Source organism: Mauremys mutica, chromosome 12, assembly GCF_020497125.1.
Source record: "Mauremys mutica isolate MM-2020 ecotype Southern chromosome 12, ASM2049712v1, whole genome shotgun sequence".
Lineage (NCBI taxonomy): Eukaryota > Metazoa > Chordata > Testudines > Geoemydidae > Mauremys > Mauremys mutica.
Genome location: NC_059083.1, coordinates 25,941,224 through 25,952,744, shown reverse-complemented (window position 1 = coordinate 25,952,744; position 11,521 = coordinate 25,941,224).

Sequence of the window (11,521 nt, the reverse complement as noted above, 5' to 3'; positions counted from 1 at the left end):
TCAGGGTGTGGGGGTCTTACTCTGCTCTGCAGCTGGAGCACCAGGTGGGCAGAGCAGAGCACACCCCCATGCCCCAGCTCTGATTCCCCAGCAGGAGTGTGTGTGTGTGTGTGGGGGGGGGTTCTACAGGCAGAAGGAGTGGGGAGGGGCCCTTACTTGCTATGGCCCATAGCCCCACAAAACCTTCATTTGTCCTGGCTCCCCCCACACTCATAGCTTCTACCATGAACCTGCTTCCCTTGTTTAGCCCCTCAGTCCTTAACCCAGGTGTGACGGAGTGTTTCTGGCGGGACCCAACTGAGAGTGCCAAATCAGCTGGGGTTTTTCCACCTCTAAGGCAAACCAAACCAGCCAGACAAAAAGGACTTTGGTCTCACCCCACTGGCTAACCACAAGTCACACAAGCAATTTCCTTAGACACTCCAGTCTCCCAGTATCACCACCAGTGCACTCGTCCTGGGGATGAATGGTTATGAAAACCAACACCCCAATAAAAGAAAAAGGTTCTCTCAATCCCAAAGGACCAAGCCCCAGACCCAGGTCAATATACACATCAGATCTTACCCACAAATCACGCTGTTGCCAATCCTTTAGAATCTAAAATCTAAAGGTTTATTTACAAAGGGAAAAAGGTAGAGAAGAGAGGTAGAATTGGTTAAATGGAATCAATTACATACAGTAATGGCAAAGTTCTTAGTTCAGGCTTGCAGCAGTGATGGAGTAAACTGCAGGTTCAATTTAAGTCTCTGGAATGCATCCCCCGCTGGGATGGGTCCTCAGTCCCTGGTGTAGAGCTTCAGTTTGTAGCAAAGTCCCTCCAGAGGTCAGAAGCAGGATTGAAGACAAGATGGAGATGAGGCATTAGCCTTATATAGACTTTTCCAGGTGTAAGAATCCCTTTGTCTTCACTGTGGAAATTTACAGCAAAATGGAGCCTGGAGTCACATGGGCCAGTCCCTGCATACTTTGCTGAGTCACAAGGCGTGTCTCCCTTCTCTCCATGGGTCCATTGTGTAGCCGATGGCCCTTAATGGGCCATCAAGCCAGCTATGCAGGGCTGACATCAGCTTGTCTGGGACACTTCCCAGAGGCAGAGCATAAAACAAAATATAGACATTACAGAGCCAATACTTATAACTTCAACTACAAAATGATACACAGACATACAGACAGCATAATCATAACCAGCAACCCAGAACCTGGTCTTAGACACCTTATATGACCCCCTTTACTTAGGATTTGGTGCCACTACAGGACCTTGGTTGCAACCCATGTTCTATATGGTCCCCATTTATATCAATAACGTCACACCGGGATACTGTACTTTTGGGCTGCGACTACTGCTTAGCAGTGTAATTCTAGGCAGGTTCAGTCCTGGTACCATTTGGCCTGTTGCTGTCCCAGCTGTGACATTTCAGAGCAGGCTGGGTGCAGTAGGAAGGCCTCATAGCAAAGTCCAGCACAGGTGCAGCTGGGACACAGTGAGATTTAAGGTGTGGGGGGGGGTGTCAATATTCACTGAGTTTTACCATCTGCTGGGGCTCCCAGAGCCTCTAGTCCCCTCCCTGGGGAGAGGTGGGGGCAGGAGGGGAAAGATTCTGTGTCTCAGGTCTGGCTCAGTCGATACTTTCACCTGTCACTGGCCCATCTCTGCCAGGGGAGTGACTCTCCCTAGCCCTGTGCTGAGATCTCAGAGCTGACGGGTAAATTCTGGAGGAAGGAGATTCCCTGAGTCACTCTCCAGCTAGGGCAGATCCTGTCATTGACACCATCAAACCCTCCCCCAGGGCTGAGCTCTGCCCCTAACACTCTGATTCTCTCTCCCCAGTGAATGTGACTCTGGATCCAGACACGGCTCATCCCCAACTCGTCCTGTCTGAGGATCGGAAATGTGTGAGATGGGGAGACACGTGGCAGGATCTGCCCAACAACCCTGAGAGATTTGACTATTGGGCCTGTGTGCTGGGCTGTGAGGGATTCACCTCGGGGAAACATTGCTGGGAGGTAGAGGTGGGGGATGGGCAATTCTGGGCCTTGGGGGTAGCCAGAGAGTCTGTGGGGAGGAAGGGAGAGATCAGCCTCAGCCTTGAGGGGGGGATCTGGGCTGTGAGGCGGTTGGGGGATCGGTTCCGGGCTCTCACCTCCCCTGTGACCCCCCTGGCCTTGAGCCGGGCCCCCAGCAGGATCCGGGTTTGTCTGGACTGTGACCGGGGGCAGGTGACATTTATCAATGCTGGTGACGAGGCCCCGATCTTCACTTTCCCGCCGGGCTCCGTCCCTGGGGGGAGAATCCGACCGTGGATCTGGGTGTGGGACAGAGACACCCGGCTCCGACTGTGTCCCTGAGACACAAAGCAGAGGATGGAACTGGAAATCAGCCTCTCTAGCTCATGGACTCCAGGCTCTATGACCTTGGAGGACTCCCATCTACCCAGCCCATGGCCCCTCATCTCTCTGGCCCCAGGAAGATCCTCCCCCTCCCTCTATGCAGCCGCAGGGATTGGGCGGGGGGAGGAGGAAAGAACCCCTGGGGCTGCAGGAGGGGCAGAGGGGCCCTGAGGGTCAGAGGTGGGGGCTGGGCAGGGGGCAGAACTAACAGCCGGCCTGGGGGCAGGCAGAGTTGGGGGTGGCAGGGACACAGCTTGAATCAATCAGGGTTTGGGGGGGTTGGGGAGAAGCAGCAGCAGCAGGGAGTGGTTTGTACAGATCTGTGTCCTTAGATCTCACTGAGGGCTCCCAGCCAGAGCTCCTGCTGCAGGGGCCATGGTCACTTCAGGACAACTGGTAACACTGTAATGGTCACCCACAGGATGGGGGATGGGTAAGGGGTGCAGGTTGATGGAAAAACCATGTTACTGAAAGTGAGACTGTAACTCATCAATTCCCTATATTAATCCCTGGCCATTGGTGCTATTTTAGTGCCATTAAGAAAACTGTTCTCAGTAGCTGGGGATCTCCTTGCCGTGCTGCAGTTATGAAAGCTCTTTCTTAGCTCCTTTTAGTTTGCTACTTTCCAGCTACTTACTGTAAATAAAACATTACAAACAATTCTTCTTGTTTGTTCCACTTTACTGTCCCAGGTGCTGGGGGCAGAGTCCTGGGATTTGCTTTCTGACTTGATTGTGTCCCTCCAGCCTCCACAGGAAATATTGCACCTCTAGGAGGAGAGTTTGGGGTTTATTGGGATGTGTCACTCTCCAGCCTGTGCTCTATCTCTGTCCTGTGCACACCCATGTCAATCAGGAATTGCTCAGCTGTGCTCTGCGGATTGGAGGCTGGTTGCACAGGATGCGAGCCATGACTTGGTGTTGCAGTGCTGAGCATCACAGGGCTTAATTTGTAGGCAACTAGAAAATCACAGTCTGCAACTCTGCAAAGCTGACTTAGGGGCCTAAACGCCCTATACAATGCATGGGCATCACAGGCACCTTACAGTGCGATTCACAAAAGCCAGCTTACTAGGCGGGGAGCCACCAAGCTAGCCAATGGGAGAGGGAACAAGGGGGGAGGGGTGTCCTAAGCCCTGCCCCCTCTCACAGACACGTGCCTAAATCAGGTCTGCAGAGGGGTGTCTATGTCTGCTTAGCAACCCACAGATGGGAACCCAGCATCTGAAGTCAGGTGGCTCAGGCGCCTAAGGTGTTTCTTGCTGGAATGAGGTCAGCACCTGCCTCGCTCCACAGGAGTGGGAGAGAGAAGGAGGTGGTTTTGGTGCTATCACCTGCCTTATAACATTTAGCCCTATGGTGAGAGCACTCAGCTGGCACGTGGGAGACCCATGTTCAGTTCTCCCATCAAGCTGTGTACAGCAGCTCATCAACGTGAGTATCGACCTCAGGGCAAACAGTTATAAACCAGGGCACAGACCTCCCACTGGTCGTGTGTCCTGTATTTAGACTTCACCTCCCAGGTATCAAGTGAGAACACTCAAGCACTAGAACAGCCTGAACATGGAGCCACAGACAGTCCCCTTGGGTTCTCCCTGCTCCCCCGGCCGGGGCGGCCACATTCCCAGCAGCAGAGTCGGGGCAGCTACTGACCACAGGTATCTATGGTTAAAGCCACCAGCTGCTCTATCCTAGAGACAGAGCTGGATGAAGGTTATGAGGAACCTAAGGCTAATGTGAGGGACGGGCCTAAGTATGAATTACACATTGCAAAAGAATTATGTCATCAAACATTTCTCTACATACATATTTACATATTATTTATTGATATAATATTAACAAGTTTATTCTACTCTGACTACACTCAGTTCTTCAAACAGACACTTCCGAGTAAGAGGAAGCACGAGGGATGCTCCGCTCTCCTTCTCTTAGGCCTCGTTCCTCCTAGGTCAGAGGTGGGCAAAGCTTTTGACCCGAGGGCCACATGGGGGTTCAGAAATGGTATGGAGGCTGGGTGTGGCCAGGTCCCTGCCCGCTATCCGATCCCCCTGCTTCCTGCCCCCCTGGACCCCTGCCCCATCCAACCCCCACTGCTCCCTGTCCCCTGACCACCCCCCACCCCGAAACCCCACCCCCTGTCCCCTAACTGCCCCCTGGACCACTGCCCCCTATGCAACCCCCTGTTCCCAGCCCACTGACCGCCCCGACCCATATCCACACCCCCACCCGCTGACCACCCCTCCAGAGCCCCCTGCACCTATCCAGCCCCCCTGCCCCCCTTCCCATTAGTGTGCTGTCCAGCCAGAGCCAGCCATGCCACACAGCCCAGAGCACCAGCCTCCTAAGACATAGATTTTAAATCCTTGAGGGAAAGAGGAGGGAGAAACATACAAGATTCTGTGTTGAGCTTCCTCCAGTCCTTTTGCAACCCCTTCAAAGTACAAAGATGCGTTGGCCTGTGGAACTAGACTGAGCAAAAGGAAAGAACTTGGTTGCCTGAGCATCCCAGTACAGAAAAATACATCAAAGAAAACCATTGGATTTCTGTGATGTTCAGTACAGTTTGGTACAGTGCTGAACACAGGGCATCATAAATCTGAAGCCCCTTGATGGAAGGTCCTGTAAAAGTGAAAGTGCTGGTGTCAAGAATGGGCTGTTTTGTTTTAGCAGCAAAAAGAGTCCTGTGGCACCTTATAGACTAACAGACGTATTGGAGCAGGAGCTTTCGTGGGCGAACACCCACTTCATCGTCTGTTAGTCTGTAAGGTGCCACAGGACTCTTTGCTGCTTTTACAGATCCAGACTGACACGGATCCCGCTCTGATACTGTTTTGTTTTGTTTTTCCTACAACTGTGTGGGAATTCGTTCCTTATACATGGGAGGGGCACTGGTTATGGCCTGAGCTGGATAGAGTGTGTGCAGGTTCTGTGCAAGCTTCCCACCCTAGCGCTCTGGCATTGCCTCTTCCCCCTGTCACCTCCTTGCCCTGCGCCTCCCTCCCCTAGGCACTCGCCAGTTGTCCAGAAACAGGACCCAGCACAAATAGAAGATGAGGATAATGGGCACTAGGACCCAGGAGGCAGCATCCTGGAGCTAAGCAGTGCTCTGGAGAAATCAGGGGTGGAGGGAGCTGAGGGGGTTGGACAATGGACTAGAGGGTAAAGACAGAAAAACCTCCCTCTCCCAATTCCCTACTGTGGGTGCACTGAGCACGCTCACCCGAACTGCGCATGCCCAGTAACTTTCGCTGTTGCCACTGCCCTCTCTGCCCTCACTTCTCCTTGCCATTTGCTGCCTCCTCTTTCGGGGGGTTTAAAAGGATCAAGGGGGCAAATCACAACGAGGAGGCGGGGGTCAGGGTCTGAGCAGGGGGCAGAAATTTACTGGCTGGGGGGCAGGGGATCAAGCTACTCTAGGTAGTGGCAGAAGAGGGGCTAAAGGGGAAAAATCGGGGGTGGGGAGTGGGAGCTGGGGTTAAGCCCAGTGGGGAAGACACTGCCAGACCCTATGCGGGGACAAAACCCCCATTTAGGGAGGGGGAAACAGTGGCCCCTCGGGATGAGCCACCTACTGTGCTCACAAATGTGGGGGTGTCGGGAGTCTGGGGGGTGCAGAGGCTGTTTTCGTTCTGCTTCCAGGACGCTGCATGTCAGCCCTGGAGCAGGGGGTGGGTTGCTGGGCCTGGGTCTTAAAGTCACAGGCAGCCCAATTCCTAGACCAGGGATTGGCAACCTTTCAGAAGTGGTGTGCCGAAGAGCGGCGCCAGGGTTTTTGGCGCCCTAGGCGCAGGGCCGGCTCTACTCACTTCGCCGCCAGTCCCGCGGCTCCGGTGGACCTCCCGCAGGCGTCCCTGCGGAGGGTCCGCTGGTCCCGCAGCTCCGGTGGACCTGCCATAGGCGTGCCTGCGGATGCTCCACCGGAGCCGTGGGACCAGCGGACCTCCACAGGCATGCCTGCGGGAGGTCCACCGGAGCCGCCTGCCGCCCCCCCCCCCCAAATCCTGGCACCCTCGTCGACTGCCTAGGTCGCCTAAATGGAAGTGCCAGCCATGGGTGTGCCGAATCTTCATTTATTCACTCTAATTTAAGGTTTCGCGTGCCAGCAATACATGTTAACAGTTTTAGAAGGTCTCTTTCTATATGTCTATAATATCTAACTAAACTATTGTTGTATGTAAAGTAAATAAGGCTTTTAAAATGTTTAAGAAGCTTCATTTAAAATTAAATTAAAATGCAGAGCCCCCAGGACTGGTGGCCAGGACCCTGGCAGTGTGAGTGCCACTGAAAATCAGCTCACGTGCTGCCTTCGGCACATGTGCCATAGGTTGCCTACCCCTGTCCTAGCCTGTCAAAGCTTAGACACCGCAGCTCCTCTCTGTCTTATACAAGTGCTGCAGGGCGCTTACTGCGCCAGCCAGGAGACTGAATGCAGTGAAATATTGTACAGACGCCCCCTCCCTCCCTCAAACTCTACCTCTCACGTTTTGACTATGGAAAAGAGTCTTCTATCAGTTTCTATGTCTATATGAAATCACTGCAGCTCCTTTCTCTTATATAACGTGCTGAGTTGCTAACTCCCTTCCAGAGCCCACACGTCCACATCCACTCCTGTATGTACCCCAATCCCCTGCCCCAGGTCAGAGCCCTCACCCAAACTCTCCATACCCTGCACCCCTCCTGCACCCAAACTCCCACCCAGAGCCTGCACCCCCAAACAGGGCCAGGTTAACCTTTTGTGGGCCCAGTGCTAAACATTTCTGTGGGTCCCCATGGGGGCAATGGGGATATGGAGCAGAGTCCTCAGAGCGAGGGGCTGGCCGGGGGCAATGGGAGATGGGTCATGGCACGGCAGGGACAGCCCCGCTCCACCCAGCCCAGTACAAGGGCACTGTTTACAAACTGGCAACTGCCAGATGCACACTGGCCCACCTGGCCCTGTGCTGCTGCCATTGTGCTTCTGCCCTTGGGAGCAGGCCCATGCCACACTATGCTACCCCCCACCCCTGCCCAGCACCCCTTTGATCCCCTACACCCAGTGCCAAACCACCCAGAGACCCCCACAAATCCCTATGCCCAGTGCCCTCCCACAGACCACTATGCCCAGCACACCCCCACCCACTCAGAGCCCCCCCAGATCCCTTCACTGCCCAGTGCCCCCCACAGACCTCCCATGCTTCCCAGCGCCCCAACACACATAGATCTCCCCCACTGCACAGCCCCCAACACACACAGATCTCCCCACCTTGAACTGCCAAGTGTTCCCCCCAAAAAACTAATTCCCCAACACCCCAAAACACACAAACCTTCCCCACTGCTGAGCACCTTCCACCCCCTCACTGCCCAGCACACCCCACCAGGCCCTCTAGAGACCTACTCTCCCACATCCGAACCCTCCATCCACAATAGCCGGCCCTGATAGGAGGCGAGGGGCCAGATCCGGCTTTGTGGATGGGTTAGAGGGGTCCATAATGGGCCCCTTCCCAGTGTGGGCCTGGCGCCACAGTGCCATTGTAAACCTGGTACTGATGCCAAACCCCCTCGCTGCTGTCCCCGGCACTACTTTACTGCTTTAGGTGACTTGGTGCAGTGAAATAATTTACCTACATTCCCTCAAACTCTGTGTCACATTTTGAGTATTTAAAAGAGTTTCTTATCACTATATGTGTACGTGAAGTCTCACAACAGTTCACATCAGGGCATGGGAAGTGGGAGGGGGCAGATAGGGGTAGGGCCCAGGCTGTTTGGGGAAGCACGGCCTTCCCAATCCATCCATCCATCCAGTTTCAGAACCCCGATGTGGCTCTCAGGCCAAAAAGTTTGCCCACCCCTGTGATAGGTATATCTTAGGTAATACTGACAGGTGGAAGGAATAGCATGAGTGAATGGAAAGTATGTGCAATATTATAACTTCTGTGATTTCATTTTCTCAATTGTTACTTATCAAAGGTCCAGTGTGATTCTTGCAAGAGGTGGGCACATATGCCCTGCATTCCAAAAGGAACCAACCACAAAATCCTCACTGATAAGAAGCAGGAATACAAGTGCAAAAAATGTGCATCGTTCAGTTATTTATCAGAAAAATGACATTATCTGTAAATAGTTGTTGTTAAAAACATCTTTGAACAAAAAGCTAGCTTTTTATTTATATACCAGGCTATAATAAAGTTTTTAAAATTTGAAAAATACTTCTCTGTATTTGTGTCCATGTGTATAATGCAAATTATACAGGCAGCTAGGAGGGAGGGAATTGTGAGTGTTTTCGACCACAAAACCCCATCCCTCCTAATTTGCAACCCCCGGACCAGTGACCGATGGATGGGCAGCGAAGTCCTTGCAAATAAGCAGGAAGGAAGCCAGTGAGGAAAAATCAAATGGGCTACTCCGCTATCATGTTGGGCTCACGTCCATGCTCCGTACCCCCAGTCTCACCTCCCTTTTTATGTACTCACATGCAAAATGCAGCAGCACACCTCAATCATCAAATACATCAACTGTGCACATTAGCAATGAGGGAGGAAATTGTGAGTGTTTTCAACCACAAACCCCCATCCCTCCTAATTTGCAACCCCTGGACCAGGTGGTAGCAAGTCCTGAGCAGTAGCCAAGAAGGTCACGTTTGCCTGGCAGCAATACGCCGACCAGCTGCCTGAACATGCAGGAGACAGCGACTGAGTACCTGCAGCGCAACTTCAACCTGCCCTACCAGGACACCTGCAAGTGCCTGGGGTCAGGGCCGGTGCAAGGATATTGTGCCCTAGGCAAAACTTCCACCTTGCCCTCCCCCGCAAGTAAATCACATACATTATACATGTATACATTTAAATCAACCCAGGGCTCTCAGCTGTAGAGGTGGCTGGGAGCCCCCGGGGCTCATGGGCAAATTAAAGGGCCCGGGACAGTGGCCGCTGCGGAGCTCCGGGCCCTTTAAATCCCTACTGCAGTTCCAGCTGGGATTTAAAGGGCTCGAGCTGGGATTTAAAGGGCCTGCCCCAGCCCGGCCGCCAAAGCTGCGGGCAGTATTTAAAGGGCTGGGATTTCACTGCAGCAAGCGGAGGCGGTCTCTGGGTCCGTCTTCGACCCACCCTGCTCAGGCCATCTCTGTCCATTTGGCTGAGTGTGGGCCCGGGGTCCCAGAAGCCACCGGGGAAGGCTGCCAGACAGTAGCCAATTCCACTCCAGTTGCCAATTTTTCTTCCTTGAGTCTCTTTAAGAACCCTCACAAGGAATGTGGGGGGAGGGGGAGGCTAGCCCAGCCCCCTCATTTTGTACTCCCTTGGGCCTAGTTTCTGACACACTGTTATGGGGTATTGGAGCTCTGGTTTGATGCTGTTTCTAACCTGGCCTGAGCTTAGTCCAGGCCTCCTACTGGAATTCCAGGCCTGTGTGTTTGGGCTAAGCCAGGGGAGTTCTCACCCTTTCAGACCTTTTCCAGTCCACAGGGTTGGTATGGTGTCAGCTAATGAACTTGTTACTCACAGGGGGCTCTGTCATAACCATAAAGGGAAGGGTAACAACCTTCCTGTATACAGTACAATAAAATCTCTCCTGGCCAGAGGCACAAAATCCTTTCACCTGGAAAGGGTTAAGAAGCTCAGGTAACCTGGCTGGCACCTGACCAAAAGGACCAATAAGGGGACAAGATACTTTCAAATCAGGGTGCAGGGGAGGCTTTTTTTTTTTTTTGGTCTGTTCTCTCTGTGTTCTGTTTGCTTGCTGGAGACTGATCAAGAAAGCAAGCAATCCGACTGCATTAGAATTAGTAAGTACTAGCAAGGGAATGTGTTAGCTTACTTTTATTTTGGCTTGTGATTCTCTCTGTGCTGAGAGGGAGGTGTATTCCTGGTTTTCTTTTTGTAACTTTAAAGTTTTGCCCAGAGAGAAATCCTCTGTGTTTTGAATCTGATAGCCCTGTGAGATTATCTTCCATTCAAATTTCACAGAGGTGCTTCTTTTACCTTTTTCCTTTCTAATAAAGTTCTGGGTATTTTTTAAGTGTCCTAAAAAACCCCAAGGTTGGTCTGCGCTCATCTTGTTTATTCTCAAGCCTCCCCAGGAAAGGGGGTGTAGGGCTTGGGGGGATATTAGAGAGGTGTAGGAACTCCAAGTGGTCCTTTCCCTGAGTTTTGTCTAATCACTTGGTGGTGGCAGCATTACCTAATCCAAGGTACAAGGGAGAATTTGTGCCTTGGGGAGTTTTTAACCAAAGCTGGTAGAAATAAGATTGGGGGTCTTTCATGCAGGTCCCCACATCTGTACCCTAGAGTTCAGAATGGGGAGGGAACCCTGGGGGGCTTCAATTAGGGTAAAGTCGTGGGCCCAATTCTTACAACTGGCTGGAGCAGAGCCCAGTCCCCCAGTGTGGAAAGGCCCTTGTGTCTTGCTCCCTAAATCAGTGGCTCTCTCCCTTTCCAGGCTCCTGTACCCCTTGCAGGAGGCTGATTTGTTTTGTGTACCCCTAAGTTTCATCTCACTTAAAAATGACTTGCTCACAAAATCAGATGTCTCACAGCCCTAGTACTGAAAAATTGCTCTCTCATTTTTACCATATAATTATAAACTGACTGGAATATAACTATTGTTCTTACATGTCCATGTATAGAGCAGTCTAAACAAGTCATTGTATGAAATGTTAGTTTGTACTGACTTGGCTGGTGCATTTCGATGTAGCCTGTTGTAAAACGAGGCCAACGTCTCAATGAGTTGATGTACCCCCTGGAAGACGTGTGTGTACTCACAGGGGTGTGTCCCCCCTTGGTTGAGACCCACTGCCTTAAGTGAACCAGTCCCTAGGAGCTGAACCCAGGCTGGGCAAGTGTAGATACCCCCTTTTCCCCTATCTGCTTCCACCTGTCAGCACATTAGCCTGGTGCCCTCAGAGCTGTAGCCCCCATGTTCAGCTCTGCCAGGCCGATTCAGCCCTCCCTTGTTGCATCCTGCATCTGTTGGGAGCGTGTCTGTTCCTTCAGCCTCTCTCCTTTAGCACAGGCTGGGCTGTGGCCCTTGGCGGCTGTGGTGGGTACTTGATTCTAATACACCCCATTGAGCTGATGCTGCATGGGGTGGGGCTCAGCATAGCTGTTAAATGCTTCATGGATCAACAGCAGCAGCAGGGGTGGGGAAAAAACTGAGCTGCA